Genomic DNA, 11812 nt, shown 5'->3' with positions numbered 1-11812 from the left:
TAAGCAAAGAGATATTGTAGTCATTGATTGCTACAAAGTCTGCTAATAACCAACGCATCAGGTGCATGCAAGTAGAAATGGTAAAGCACAACCTGCCGCTGCCAGGAACCGTCCCCTGGAGCCTCTCCACCCTAATCGTTTACTCTCGCAAATGCACGAGACAAGAGAAGTCAGTGCAGAACTAATGTAAAGCCCAGGGGGCAGAAAGGAATAGAAAACTCAACTACTTAAGCATCCTGGGTCTCTGGAGAAAATCACTCCTAAACAATTACAGTACATTTTGTTAGCATCATCTCCTCCATAGCCAAGAAATTGGTTTTTTTTACTAATAAGAAAAAGAGGAACCAGAAATAGTAAAATTAGAAGAGCAAACTTGTGTTATATGTGTGGATTGGAGCACAGTTGATTCTTTTTATCTCCCTAAAATCACTTACTGACCAATCAACACAACTATTTGGAAATAAGTAATTTCTAAATCCAAGAGTTTTCTATAATAACAGTCTAGACGGCTTCCATAGGAGCCTTATCTCTGTTGCTCTTCCCTGTAGCTTCTGGTCTTGCTTTGTTTTGTTAGGAAGGATATCTTATTGCGTTCACTTCCGGGCACAATGGCTGTGAAGGAACTATATTGCTGCATGCATCTCAATGCTGTTTATAAACCTCTCTCCACAGCTGCCTTTCCTGAAAGCCATTCACTGGCATTAAATGACTTATTAAGAATAGCAAAGATACATTGGAATTTGGGAGTCACCAATGAACAAACAAATTTCTTTTAGGGGCTGAGAAGGAGGGAGAGAGTGTGTGTTTACATTCCCTGACCTAAGAAAAGTGGTTTTAGTTGATTGTTCAATGATCTGAAAAAAATGACTGGAATCTTGATGGAAAGTGCTGAGTACCTTATCACTGGATCCATCCACGAACATTCTCTAAGAGAGGAGCTGGGTCATATGCTATTTGGACAAACGCATGGTATCTATGGGGGCATAAAATTATGAAAAACACAAAGGGACAATGTTGTGTTGATTTCCTTTTTAAGACTTTGGGCAACAGAATGAAGATAGCTGAGCTCCAGTAGCCTATGTGACTGGGCACTAGTCCTCGGAGGTGGGCTATGCCTTGAGATGACGAGTGATCTTACATGAAATATCACCACCTCTGCTCCTGCAAGAGGAAGGCCGTCCTCCCCATGTCAAATGACGGACAGTGCAGAGTCAGGAGACTTGACTTCTGAGAGGCCCTGTGCCCCGTTGATGCGCTGCCTCACCTGTTGGCATGTCCCACGTCTTTTCTTTTTTCTTATTGAAAAGTGAGACTCCGGGGACTGGTTTGCATAATGTTGGAAGATGTTCAAAGACACAGGAACGTCTTGTGCCTCTGCTTTTTGGCTTCCTTGTCAGTCTTTTTGGTGTGGGAACAGAGGAGAGTGGTAGGATGTAGTTACCATCTTTATTGTACAGAAATTAGACCATGTTCCTTCTCCTTCTACTGCTCCTTCTCCGTGTTCAGGGTGCAAACTTAGCTTTGAGATTCAATTCTGTTTAATCAGCATCATCGGGGGCTGTGGCAATACTGGAAGTTTCTTTTTTTATTTGTTTTATGTGTAAAAGTGTTTCGTTTGCATTAGTATCTGTGCATCACGTGTGTTCCTGGTACCCAGGGAGGTCAAAAGAGGATGTTGAACCCCCTGGACCTGGAGCTGCGGATGGTGGGAGCCGCCAGGTGGGTTCTGGAAATCTAACCCAGGTCCTCTGGAAGCACAACCAATGATCTTAGCCACCGACCCATTTCTCCAGCCCTAAAACCTTTTTACTGGACCCTTGATTGATGTAACAGGGCTGCGTCAAAAGGCATATAGGCTAGGTGAAGATTCTATTGAGCCAGATTGAAAAATCTGAGACACATATGATGACGCACAATCCATGCATTCTTTCGAACAGTATCTTCTTTTAAAAAAGCAAAGCCTTCAGCATTGCCCTCTTAAAAGCCTTTTAATTTTATTTTTTATCATAGATACAATGAGCACTTCCAAGGTTATTAAATACAATGAGACATAGTCTCAGTGTTTGAACTATTCTGTAAGAATCATAAAAATTAGATTATCTTAAACTTTTGTCTCATTTGCTAATAGGTCACTCAGCACAATACTAAAATAAATGTGTTTAGAAATAAATCCTTCTTGTCTCGACATATACTATTAGAGGTAGAATACGAGGCCATTAGCAGAGAAATTGCTTGATCTTCAGCCTTAGATATTCACACGTAATCCTGTTTATCCTATCGATCTGCATTTCAAATAATTAATTTGCATAATTCACAGTAAACTGAATGTTTTTATTAATTTGTAATTACTTTTAATTGTGGTAGAATGTACGTAACATAAAATTAGTTTGACCTTGAGTAAGTCACTTGGCCCCTTCTGCTCCTAGGAGATAGCTAACAGAATTCGAAACTGGTGACTACAGCTGGGCTTTTCACGTGGAGGGATGGGTTAATCAGGAATTCAACTGAACTTTCAGTCCTATAGATTTTTTTTAAACCTCATCTTCGGAGGTTAAAAAAGCTCTCCAGCACTTGCTTTGGGATATTGTGCAGTTATCTGAAGACAGCAGATTATGGCTGCTGCACAAAAGGCAGCGGATGTATCCAGACACAGAAGGAATTTCACTGCCTCACACGCCCATCCTTTCTCAGCAACACACATTGGAACGGCCCCACTGCTGGTTCCAGGATACTAGTCTGTGACTGGCTTCTGTCCTCGTGCTTGGACTGCAAGGAACACAGAGTTGGTTTGTTTCGTGCTCTGGGGAAATAGTGAGAGTATGAAGCTTAGCTGTGTGGGGATCTACACGTCTCATAATCGGTCCTCATAAAGAACAGGGAACCTGGCACAGTAGACACACAGACGCCCTGTTTTATTTCCAAGGGAGGCTTTAGAAAAGTCCCACGTTTGTTTGTTTTCTGTTAAATCTACAGAAATTATCCGTGGTTCTGACGGACAGACGTCAGAAATGAAGAGGTCAATAGCGCCTTGCTCCTTGGGAAGCCTGTAGTGAGAATCCTCTGTGTTTCTAGCTACTTGCTGGTTGATGCTCCATGTAGCATTTGCATCTGTGCCTCCTCGATCGCTTGCCCTTTCCTGGTGGTCTCTGTCTTCAGATGATGATCCTTTGCCTGCTTATAAAGACGCCATTTGTGTTACATAGTAGCTAAGGGCCGAAACCCGCAACCTCATCTGCACTTGGCAACACCTGGAAAGGCTCGACTTTCAAATACAGTTCAAAATGTCCTTCAGTGGGAACGCCATATTTCTTATCCTAGAGAGTGACCTGGAAGGGTGTTTCCCAACAGCACTGATAACTGGCTTACGTAGTAGTTGCAACCTCATAGAAAAGAGCCTGTGGAATACTTCCGATGTTTAGGTTTGCCGACTTGGCACCATCTGAAATCCTCGGGGGGAAGAGGTGCAGTAAGGGACTGTGTGGATCAGGGTGGACCACAGGCAGGTCTGAGAGGGATTCTAAGTGGGCTACTGAGGTCGGAAGGCTCACCCTGAATGGGGACAGGATTGTCTCCTTGACTGGGCCCTCAACAATGAACAGAAAAACAATGAGCTGAGCAGCAATCATGCATTTGTTTCTCTTTTCTCTTGACTATGAACGTGACAGGACTATCTGTTTCAAGTTCCTGCCTCGACTTCCTCATACTGGTGGACCGTAACCAGCAATTAGGAGCTAAAATCAACCCTTTTCTCCAAAGTTGTTCATTGCCGGGGCATTTTGTCAAAGCAATAGAAGCAAAACTATGGCGGTACTATTATGAGGTTCCCCTAGTAACATGTCAGGCTTCTTTTCATCGTTTAAAGTATGTCCGTATGTTAATGTTGCTTAGGGAATCATAATTTTTAATTACCTGAATTATACACATTTAAATTTGCATATATATTATTCTATTAGTTAAGCTTTAAAGACTATATGTAGAGTGTATATATATGCATATATATGAGAACATTTTAATGTGTATGTGTCTAATTATAATTGAGCACAAGGGAACCCCATAATGATTTAATAAAAGGAAGAAAAAAATCAAAGCCTAAAGCAATAAATCCATTTTAATTATGTGTGCTATTTTATGGCTACAGTTTCTATATACATATCCATTCATGTGTGCCTTTTATATTTTGTGTCGATTTTAAAGCTGGTTTTTTGATGTCTTATAATTACGTCTACATATAAATCACCTCAGTTGAGAATTTTACATGCTCGCCTTAATGCAAAGGATATCAGATGTTCATTTGCACTATTGAAAGTAATTTTTAGGTATTTGTCACAGTTGTGATCATTGTGAATGGTCTCGTGGACTCGGTGATTAAATGCCTGTAACTTAAATACTCTATTTAAAATCATGAAAATGGTATGTTGTTATACAGACTCAATATTTTTGAGGAGAAAGTGTTTAACTCATGAAGGACTCTTTAGCCTAGCAATTTGGGATGCTATAATCAGGGAGTGATTCATTGTATTTCTCAAAGCATAAATCAAATACTGATTGCCTCATAATGTTCAGTTTTAGCTACAAGTGAACAGGGGGTTTTTGTTTTAGTGCGTTTGAAATGCATGAGAATTTGTTTTTAATAGGAGTGTAAGGCTCAATCCTAATTTAGTTAAAGCTGAGTATAATATTAAAATTTAGTCAATATGTCCTTCCTAAGCTCTCTGAAAATTCTGCACCCACAAATTGCAGAGGGTGCACAGATTGAATCGTAGTACAGAGGGATGTTACTACCTGCTTTTGCTTGAGTCTTGTGTAGGATCCATTTATCTGTGGCATGAGAGAGCCACCTACAGAAAGTTCAGAAAAGAACTCGCCTACAGTAAGAACACAAGGCTGCAAGTGAGTGTTTGTTGAGGAAGAACGCTTGCTTGATGGTGATCATTGAACATTGCAGAGTAGCATGTGGAATAAATAGAAACAGGGAAGCGAGCTCTTAGATGGTCTTAAAATCACCTTTTCAGAGTAATAAACAGCAGCACCGACATTGGCCTCAGCTACACACGGCAAGCATTGAGACAGCATGGTTTACACTGTTCACTGCTCTAGCTTACCTTTGAATTCGTGTGCTCCATGATCGGGGTGATGATTAATTTTATGTATCAACTTTTCTGATTTTCTGGTATCCTTGAGGGTGTTTCTTGAGAAGATTATCCTTTGGTGCAGACCGAGGGAAGAAAACGCGTGGTCCAGGGCTGGGGAATGGTTCAAGTCTTAAGAGCCTTTGCTGCTGTTACAGAGCCCTGAGTTCAGTTCCCAGCATCCACATGGCAGCTCATGACGGTGTGTAGGTTTGTGAGAGACCCTCTTCTAGCTTCCATGGCCACCAGGCATGCATGTGGTATACATAACATACATGCAGATGCTCACAAAAGTTAAAACTGATCCTTAAAAAGAACGGAAAACACACTGGCACATACTATGAGAGAAGGCTAATTATCCCACCTGCAAGGGATAATTGATTTTCTTTTTCTAACCTGGGGCACCCAGATTTGACTGTGTGTGGACACTAGCTCTCTCTTGGACCTCAGCCCTTCATACTGTGAGATTTACAGACTTTTCCTGCCATCTGATGCAGAAACACTCTTCCTGGTTCTCTGACTAACATGTGAACAGATCATGACCCTCCTCAGCCTCCATAACTGTATGTCAATTTTCATGACAAATAGACATATTGCTGGTCTATTTCTCAGGAGAACCCTGATCCCTGTATCTTTCCTCTGGTGCCAGCAGCTCTTTGTCAGCGCCCTGACACTTCATTTGGTGGGGTCTTAGGAAAGGCGCTCAGTGAGATTCTTTATGTAAACATTTACAGTGATAGTTTGGTTACCAACTTTTTCCCTCTGACTTGACTGTGGTTCTTAAAAGCAAACTTTTGTGATTTGTTTTTAAATTTGGCTTAAGTTAGCTAGTTGTTTTGCTGGCTGTCTGTCCCTGAATTTGGTAAAGGTTTTAGTAGGAGTCCTCGCAGCCACAGTGGCGATGTCTGTAGTAGTAGGAGCGGCGGGGCTGTGTCACCAGCACCCGGAGGCCCACACGGCTAGCTTTACCCGAAATAATTACACAGAAACTGTATTCTTTTAAACACCGCTTGGCCCATTATATCTAGCCTTTTCTCGGCTAACTCTCGCACCTAGACTAGCCCATTTCTATTAATCTGTGTAGCCCACAAGCTGGCTTACGAGGAATGATCTTAACCTGCGTCTGCCTGGAGTAGAAGAATCATGGCGACTCCTTGACTCAGCTTCTTTCTCCCAGCCTTTTGTTCTATTTACTCCTCCCACCTATGTTTTAACCTATGAGGGCCAAGCAGTTTCTTTATTGCTTAACCAATGAAATCAACAGGTTGATATATGACACTCCCACATCACTTCCCCTTTTTCTATTTAAACAAAAAAGAAAGGCTTTCATTTTAACATAGTAAGATTACATATAGCAAAACAGTTATCAAGCAAGAATTACAGTTACAATATTTATATCTATTTTATCTTTTATCATAACTAAGGAAAACTATAACTATCTATTCATTCTTCAACTCCATCAAAGACTCCAGAAGGATATAATACTACCTAAGTAAACAAGAAATAAGAAAACTCTAGAAATGACAGAGACATCTCGCTGCCTGGACAGTCACCCAAAGTTCTTTTGTACCGTTGGGGCATCCATCTTCAGCCTTCAGGCCCATAGTATCCAGCAGACATTTTCATCAAGCAGGAAATTCCAAAGACAGTTCAGTCACTATCTGCTGTGTCCTGCAGAATGTCTCGCAGACTCTTTCATGAGTCATGAACCCCAAAAGACCGTCTCAACTTAGGCAAGCTCAGCAGTCCTCTCTCTGCGGGTTCTCTGTGCTCATTTTATGCAACAGTCCAGGCAAGAGCAGTTTCTTGCCCAAATGGCTATCAAACTCCATAAGGATCCTCTTCGATGCCCATCTTCCTCTTTAAGTAGATTGGTGCTGCCAGGAGCAGTTGTATCTCATTGTTGTGAAAAGTCCTAAGTTATTAAAATATTTTAAATGCCATATTCTGCAGCCTTTGAGAGATACAAAGAATGCCTATCTGAAATATATCTCTGTATATCTAGAAAATCTAAGTGGCATGGCTACAAACTTGACTATTATTTATGATTATCCATCAACAACCTATATTTCCTAATTATATATTACATTTTAAATGAACTACACAATCGCAATACCTTAATCAATATCAGAAATACATATACTTATAACAAAATCAACCTAAAATCCATACCAATGCAAATTATTCATACCTATATCATTTCCCCCTTTAAATGTAAAAGAACATTTACAAACAATATTTTGGGAACATGGGCGCAGTTTTTTTCTCTCCAAACTGCTTCCTGCTGAATGGGGGCGCTGTTAATCAGTTCAATTCAAATTTTCACCCAGTTTAACCCCAAGTGTCCTTAATCGCTTTATTAGAGAAAAAAATTAAAATTCATTCAATGTTCAAAAAATTAATGTTGCTGTAATGATTCTTGAATATCTTTTAGAAATAGTTTCTTTCCATACCTTTGTGTGTGCATGTGTGTGCAGATGCTCAATGAAGCCAGAGAGGGCTCGGATCCCCTAGAGCTGGAATTAGATTCAGGTCCTCTGTAAGAGCACTGTGTTCTTTTAACCACTGGCCTGTCTCTTTAGCCTACTGAAAATCCTTTCATCTTGGGCAGCTCCACTGTTTTTCTCCTCAAGCTGTTAACCTACACAAGCCCCTGCCTGCTTTGTTGTAAAATGCTGCCCCCATATTTAAAAGAGAAAGGAAATAAGTGCTTCTCACATGTTTCTTAATGAGTTCTTTTTCTATAGTTCATGTGAACTACAAGGTGAGCCACAAGAGACTCGGGGTTAGTGAAGACAGCTCAGGTGTAAACATCCAATTGCACATAACAGCATCCTGTTATCTTGTTCTTTGTGATGCTGTTTGATCAGTCGGTCAAGGCAGGGTCTAACAATATTCCTGCCATAAAAATACAATCATCCCTTTATAATTAATAAGCAGCCTGTGGGAGGGGATCCTTCAGTTCTGTTTAAAAATCACTGTTTCCCATTGTGTTTTCACAAAGTGGCTTCATCATGTACTTGTGGCTGAATTTCAAAGTGATTTTTCCCTGCTGGTTGATTTACCCCTAAACTCCTCTTAATATCATTATTATCTATGAAGCGTTTTTCACTGGGAATGTAGAGTACCTTCTCCTATTAGACGTTTCTTATGTCTCTGTTATTATATTTAATATTTTACATAAGTATGCATAGTTTTTTTCTGTTTATCTAGATCTTGAATGGTGAGCATTTGCCTCAGGTATCCTGGTGTGGGACAATTGTCTATATTTTGTCAATTATGTTTTAAATAAATGCCGATTGGCCAGTAGCCGGGCAGGAAGTATAGGCGGGTCAACCAGACAGGATGAAGAGGTAGGTCAATGAGAACAGGAGAATTCTGGGAAGAGGGAAGCTCCCTCTGCAATCCTGCCCAGATACAGAAGAAACAAGATGTGACTATGCTGCTGATAAAGGTACTGAGCCATGTGGCTAACACAGATAAGAATAATGGGCTAATGTAAGTTATAAGAGTTAAATAAGAAGCCTGAGATAATTGGCCAATCAGTTTATGATTAATGTAGACCTCTGTGTGATTTCTTTGTTACTTAACAACTGCGGCAACTAGGCAGGTCAGAAAGCTCAGACAACACTCAGCCCCGGGTCTGGTGAATCTTTGCATTGGACGGTCAGACCCATCGGTGATTTCTTTCTAACATTCACCCTCGGGTATCACCCCTCTACATTGCCTTGGGTCAACACCTCCGTTCTGATCAATTACCAAGCTGAAGTTGGACAGTATTTTCTTGATCAGTCAGTGGTCTTTTTGTCCAAGGTGAATAGATATTTCTCTAGTGCCACGGTTGAGAGTAACTACTTTTAAAGACTAAATTTAAGCTTCCTTTCTCATTGGAAGGAATTGCCTCACATTTAAGATTTGGATGAATAATTACTAATAGAGTACTGGCTGAAATGGCTTCTGAGTCTGGCATGATGCCATTGTCACAATGACAAAATGCTGATGTCTTCCTTAACCTCCACAAAACCACAAATGATGTTTCTCTTCCAGCAATTAATCACTGGCTAGTTGGATATCACTCTCAGGGCCTATTTAATCCTATTCAAAGGGAATAGCATGGATTCTGTGGCACACTTCAGACTTTTCTAGGTGCTTTTAATATGCCCTTCACCTTCAAAGAGTGACCCATGGCTTTACCCCTGAGCTACATATTCAACTATCCAGCTACCACCACGGAGACCTCAAAAACTCCCAAAACTCAATGTATGTGAAGCAAATCTGCTCCTCCATCTCAGTGACTGGAACTCTGATCGCCATCTTGCTCTGGCCACAGTCCTGTGGACTGTCACTCCTGCCTTAATCTTTCTGGATCCTTCCCCCAAAGGCCAAGAATACATATTTGTCACTCTGACTTCTAACGCCTTGGATTTCGTCTATCTCCTTACAACAGTGCTCTGAAACTCAGTGTCTCCAGCACTGAACTCAAACCACTCCCCTACATCCAGCTCCAGACTCCTGCTGAGGGGGCTCCTGTCATCCAATCATGCCATCTTGAATCCCCTGCGTGTATGTTCCTCCATCTTCAGCTCTAAATCTGCTTTGCTGACTTCCTACTCTCTCATCTGAACCATTTCCATCATTCCTTACCTGAGTTATGGACATCAGTTTATTCTTTATAGAATGATATACCACGTGTGCTTGTAATATACCTCCCACCTTAAGCCACTTTAAAAAGTAGCACAGAATTATGGTTCAAAACATGAAGTACTAAATTTATTCTGTGAGAACCAGGGTTAGTGGTGAGGTATGCAGAGAGAGGTGCTCATAGACAAGAACGGTAGCTGTGACATGATGCTCGCTGAGCTTGGGAAAGTTCACATGACATCAGTGGTATGAAAAATTCATTGAGACATATAAATAGAAGGGAGGAGTTTTCTGTATAGTTTATTCAGTAAGAAGTTAAATTTTTAAATGATTATGTAGCTGCTCTTCCTATCAGGATTGCGCCACTGCTTCGGGTCTTTCCTAAGCATCTCCACAATAGTGAGTTTTGCTTTAATTATTTTTAGAACCCAAAGTGTTCAGCTCCAAACCCTTCATCATACGCCACCAACAGAAAGCCACCATCATTCTTATTTATCATATTTATTATATGGCAGTTGGGATCGATTGATTTGGTTTCTGCCACTATGATAGTGTACCACCTCGTTGTTGGACATTTTCCTTTCCAATGGGCACTGCTCATCCACTCTGGGATGATTGTTGTCAGCTCTTTTGTCCCCATGCGTGGTTAATGCCTGCATGAGGCAGTTTAGAAAGATGGAGAAGCATTGTGGTATTGCGGCACCAACATGCTGATGCAGGCTCAACTCTGCGCCAGCTGGTCAGACTGTTCAACTCTCCTGATGCAGGCTCAACTCTGTACCAGCTGGTCAGACTGTTCAACTCTCCTGATGCAGGCTCAACTCTGTACCAGCTGGTCAGACTGTTCAACTCTCCTAATGCAGGCTCAACTCTGCACCAGCTGGTCAGACTGTTCAACTCTCCTGATGCAGGCTCAACTCTGTACCAGCTGGTCAGACTGTTCAACTCTCCTAATGCAGGCTCAACTCTGTACCAGCTGGTCCAGACTGTTCAACTCTCCTGATGCAGACTCAACTCTGTACCCGCTGGTCAGACTGTTCAACTCTCCTGATGCAGACTCAACTGTGTACCAGCTGGTCAGACTGTTCAACTCTCCTGATGCAGGCTCAACTCTGTACCAGCTGGTCAGACTGTTCAACTCTCCTGATGCAGGCTCAACTCTGTGCCAGCTGGTCAGATTGTTCAACTCTCCTGATGCAGGCTCAACTCTGTACCAACTGGTCAGACTGTTCAACTCTCCTGATGCAGGCTCAACTCTGTACCAGCTGGTCAGACTGTTCAACTCTCCTGATGCAGGCTCAACTCTGCGCCAGCTGGTCAGACTGTTCAACTCTCCTGATGCAGGCTCAACTCTGTACCAGCTGGTCAGACTGTTCAACTCTCCTAATGCAGGCTCAACTCTGCGCCAGCTGGTCAGACTGTTCAACTCTCCTGATGCAGGCTCAACTCTGTACCAGCTGGTCAGACTGTTCAACTCTCCTGATGCAGGCTCAACTCTGTACCAGCTGGTCAGACTGTTCAACTCTCCTGATGCAGGCTCAACTCTGTACCAGCTGGTCAGACTGTTCAACTCTCCTGATGCAGGCTCAACTCTGCGCCAGCTGGTCAGACTGTTCAACTCTCCTGATGCAGGCTCAACTCTGCGCCAGCTGGTCAGACTGTTCAACTCTCCTGATGCAGGCTCAACTCTGCGCCAGCTGGTCAGACTGTTCAACTCTCCTGATGCAGGCTCAACTCTGCGCCAGCTGGTCAGACTGTTCAACTCTCCAAGCCTGGCCGAATTAGAGGCAAAGCAGAAACCAAAGGCTTAGATATAAATCCAGACAAAACAGCAGAGAAACGGGGAGGCAGGAGATAGCTCCTAAATCAATGGCAGAAATGATTCTGGCATTTCAAATTACAGTCACTTCAAACATAAATTTTAGGTAAGGATATGGCTTATAATTCTCAGCAGGATTTAATACCAAGTCCACACCAATGTTCCCACCGATTTGGGAAATTTATGAACAGGAAACTCTGCTACATGAATATCAAGGTTTGAT

This window comes from Microtus oregoni, unplaced genomic scaffold (genome assembly GCF_018167655.1).
Source record: "Microtus oregoni isolate MIOR12 unplaced genomic scaffold, Mior012 000001F_ref0000356, whole genome shotgun sequence".
In the NCBI taxonomy this organism is placed as follows: Eukaryota; Metazoa; Chordata; class Mammalia; order Rodentia; family Cricetidae; genus Microtus; species Microtus oregoni.
The sequence above is the reverse complement of the archived record's forward strand: the minus strand, read 5'-3'. Positions refer to the sequence as shown.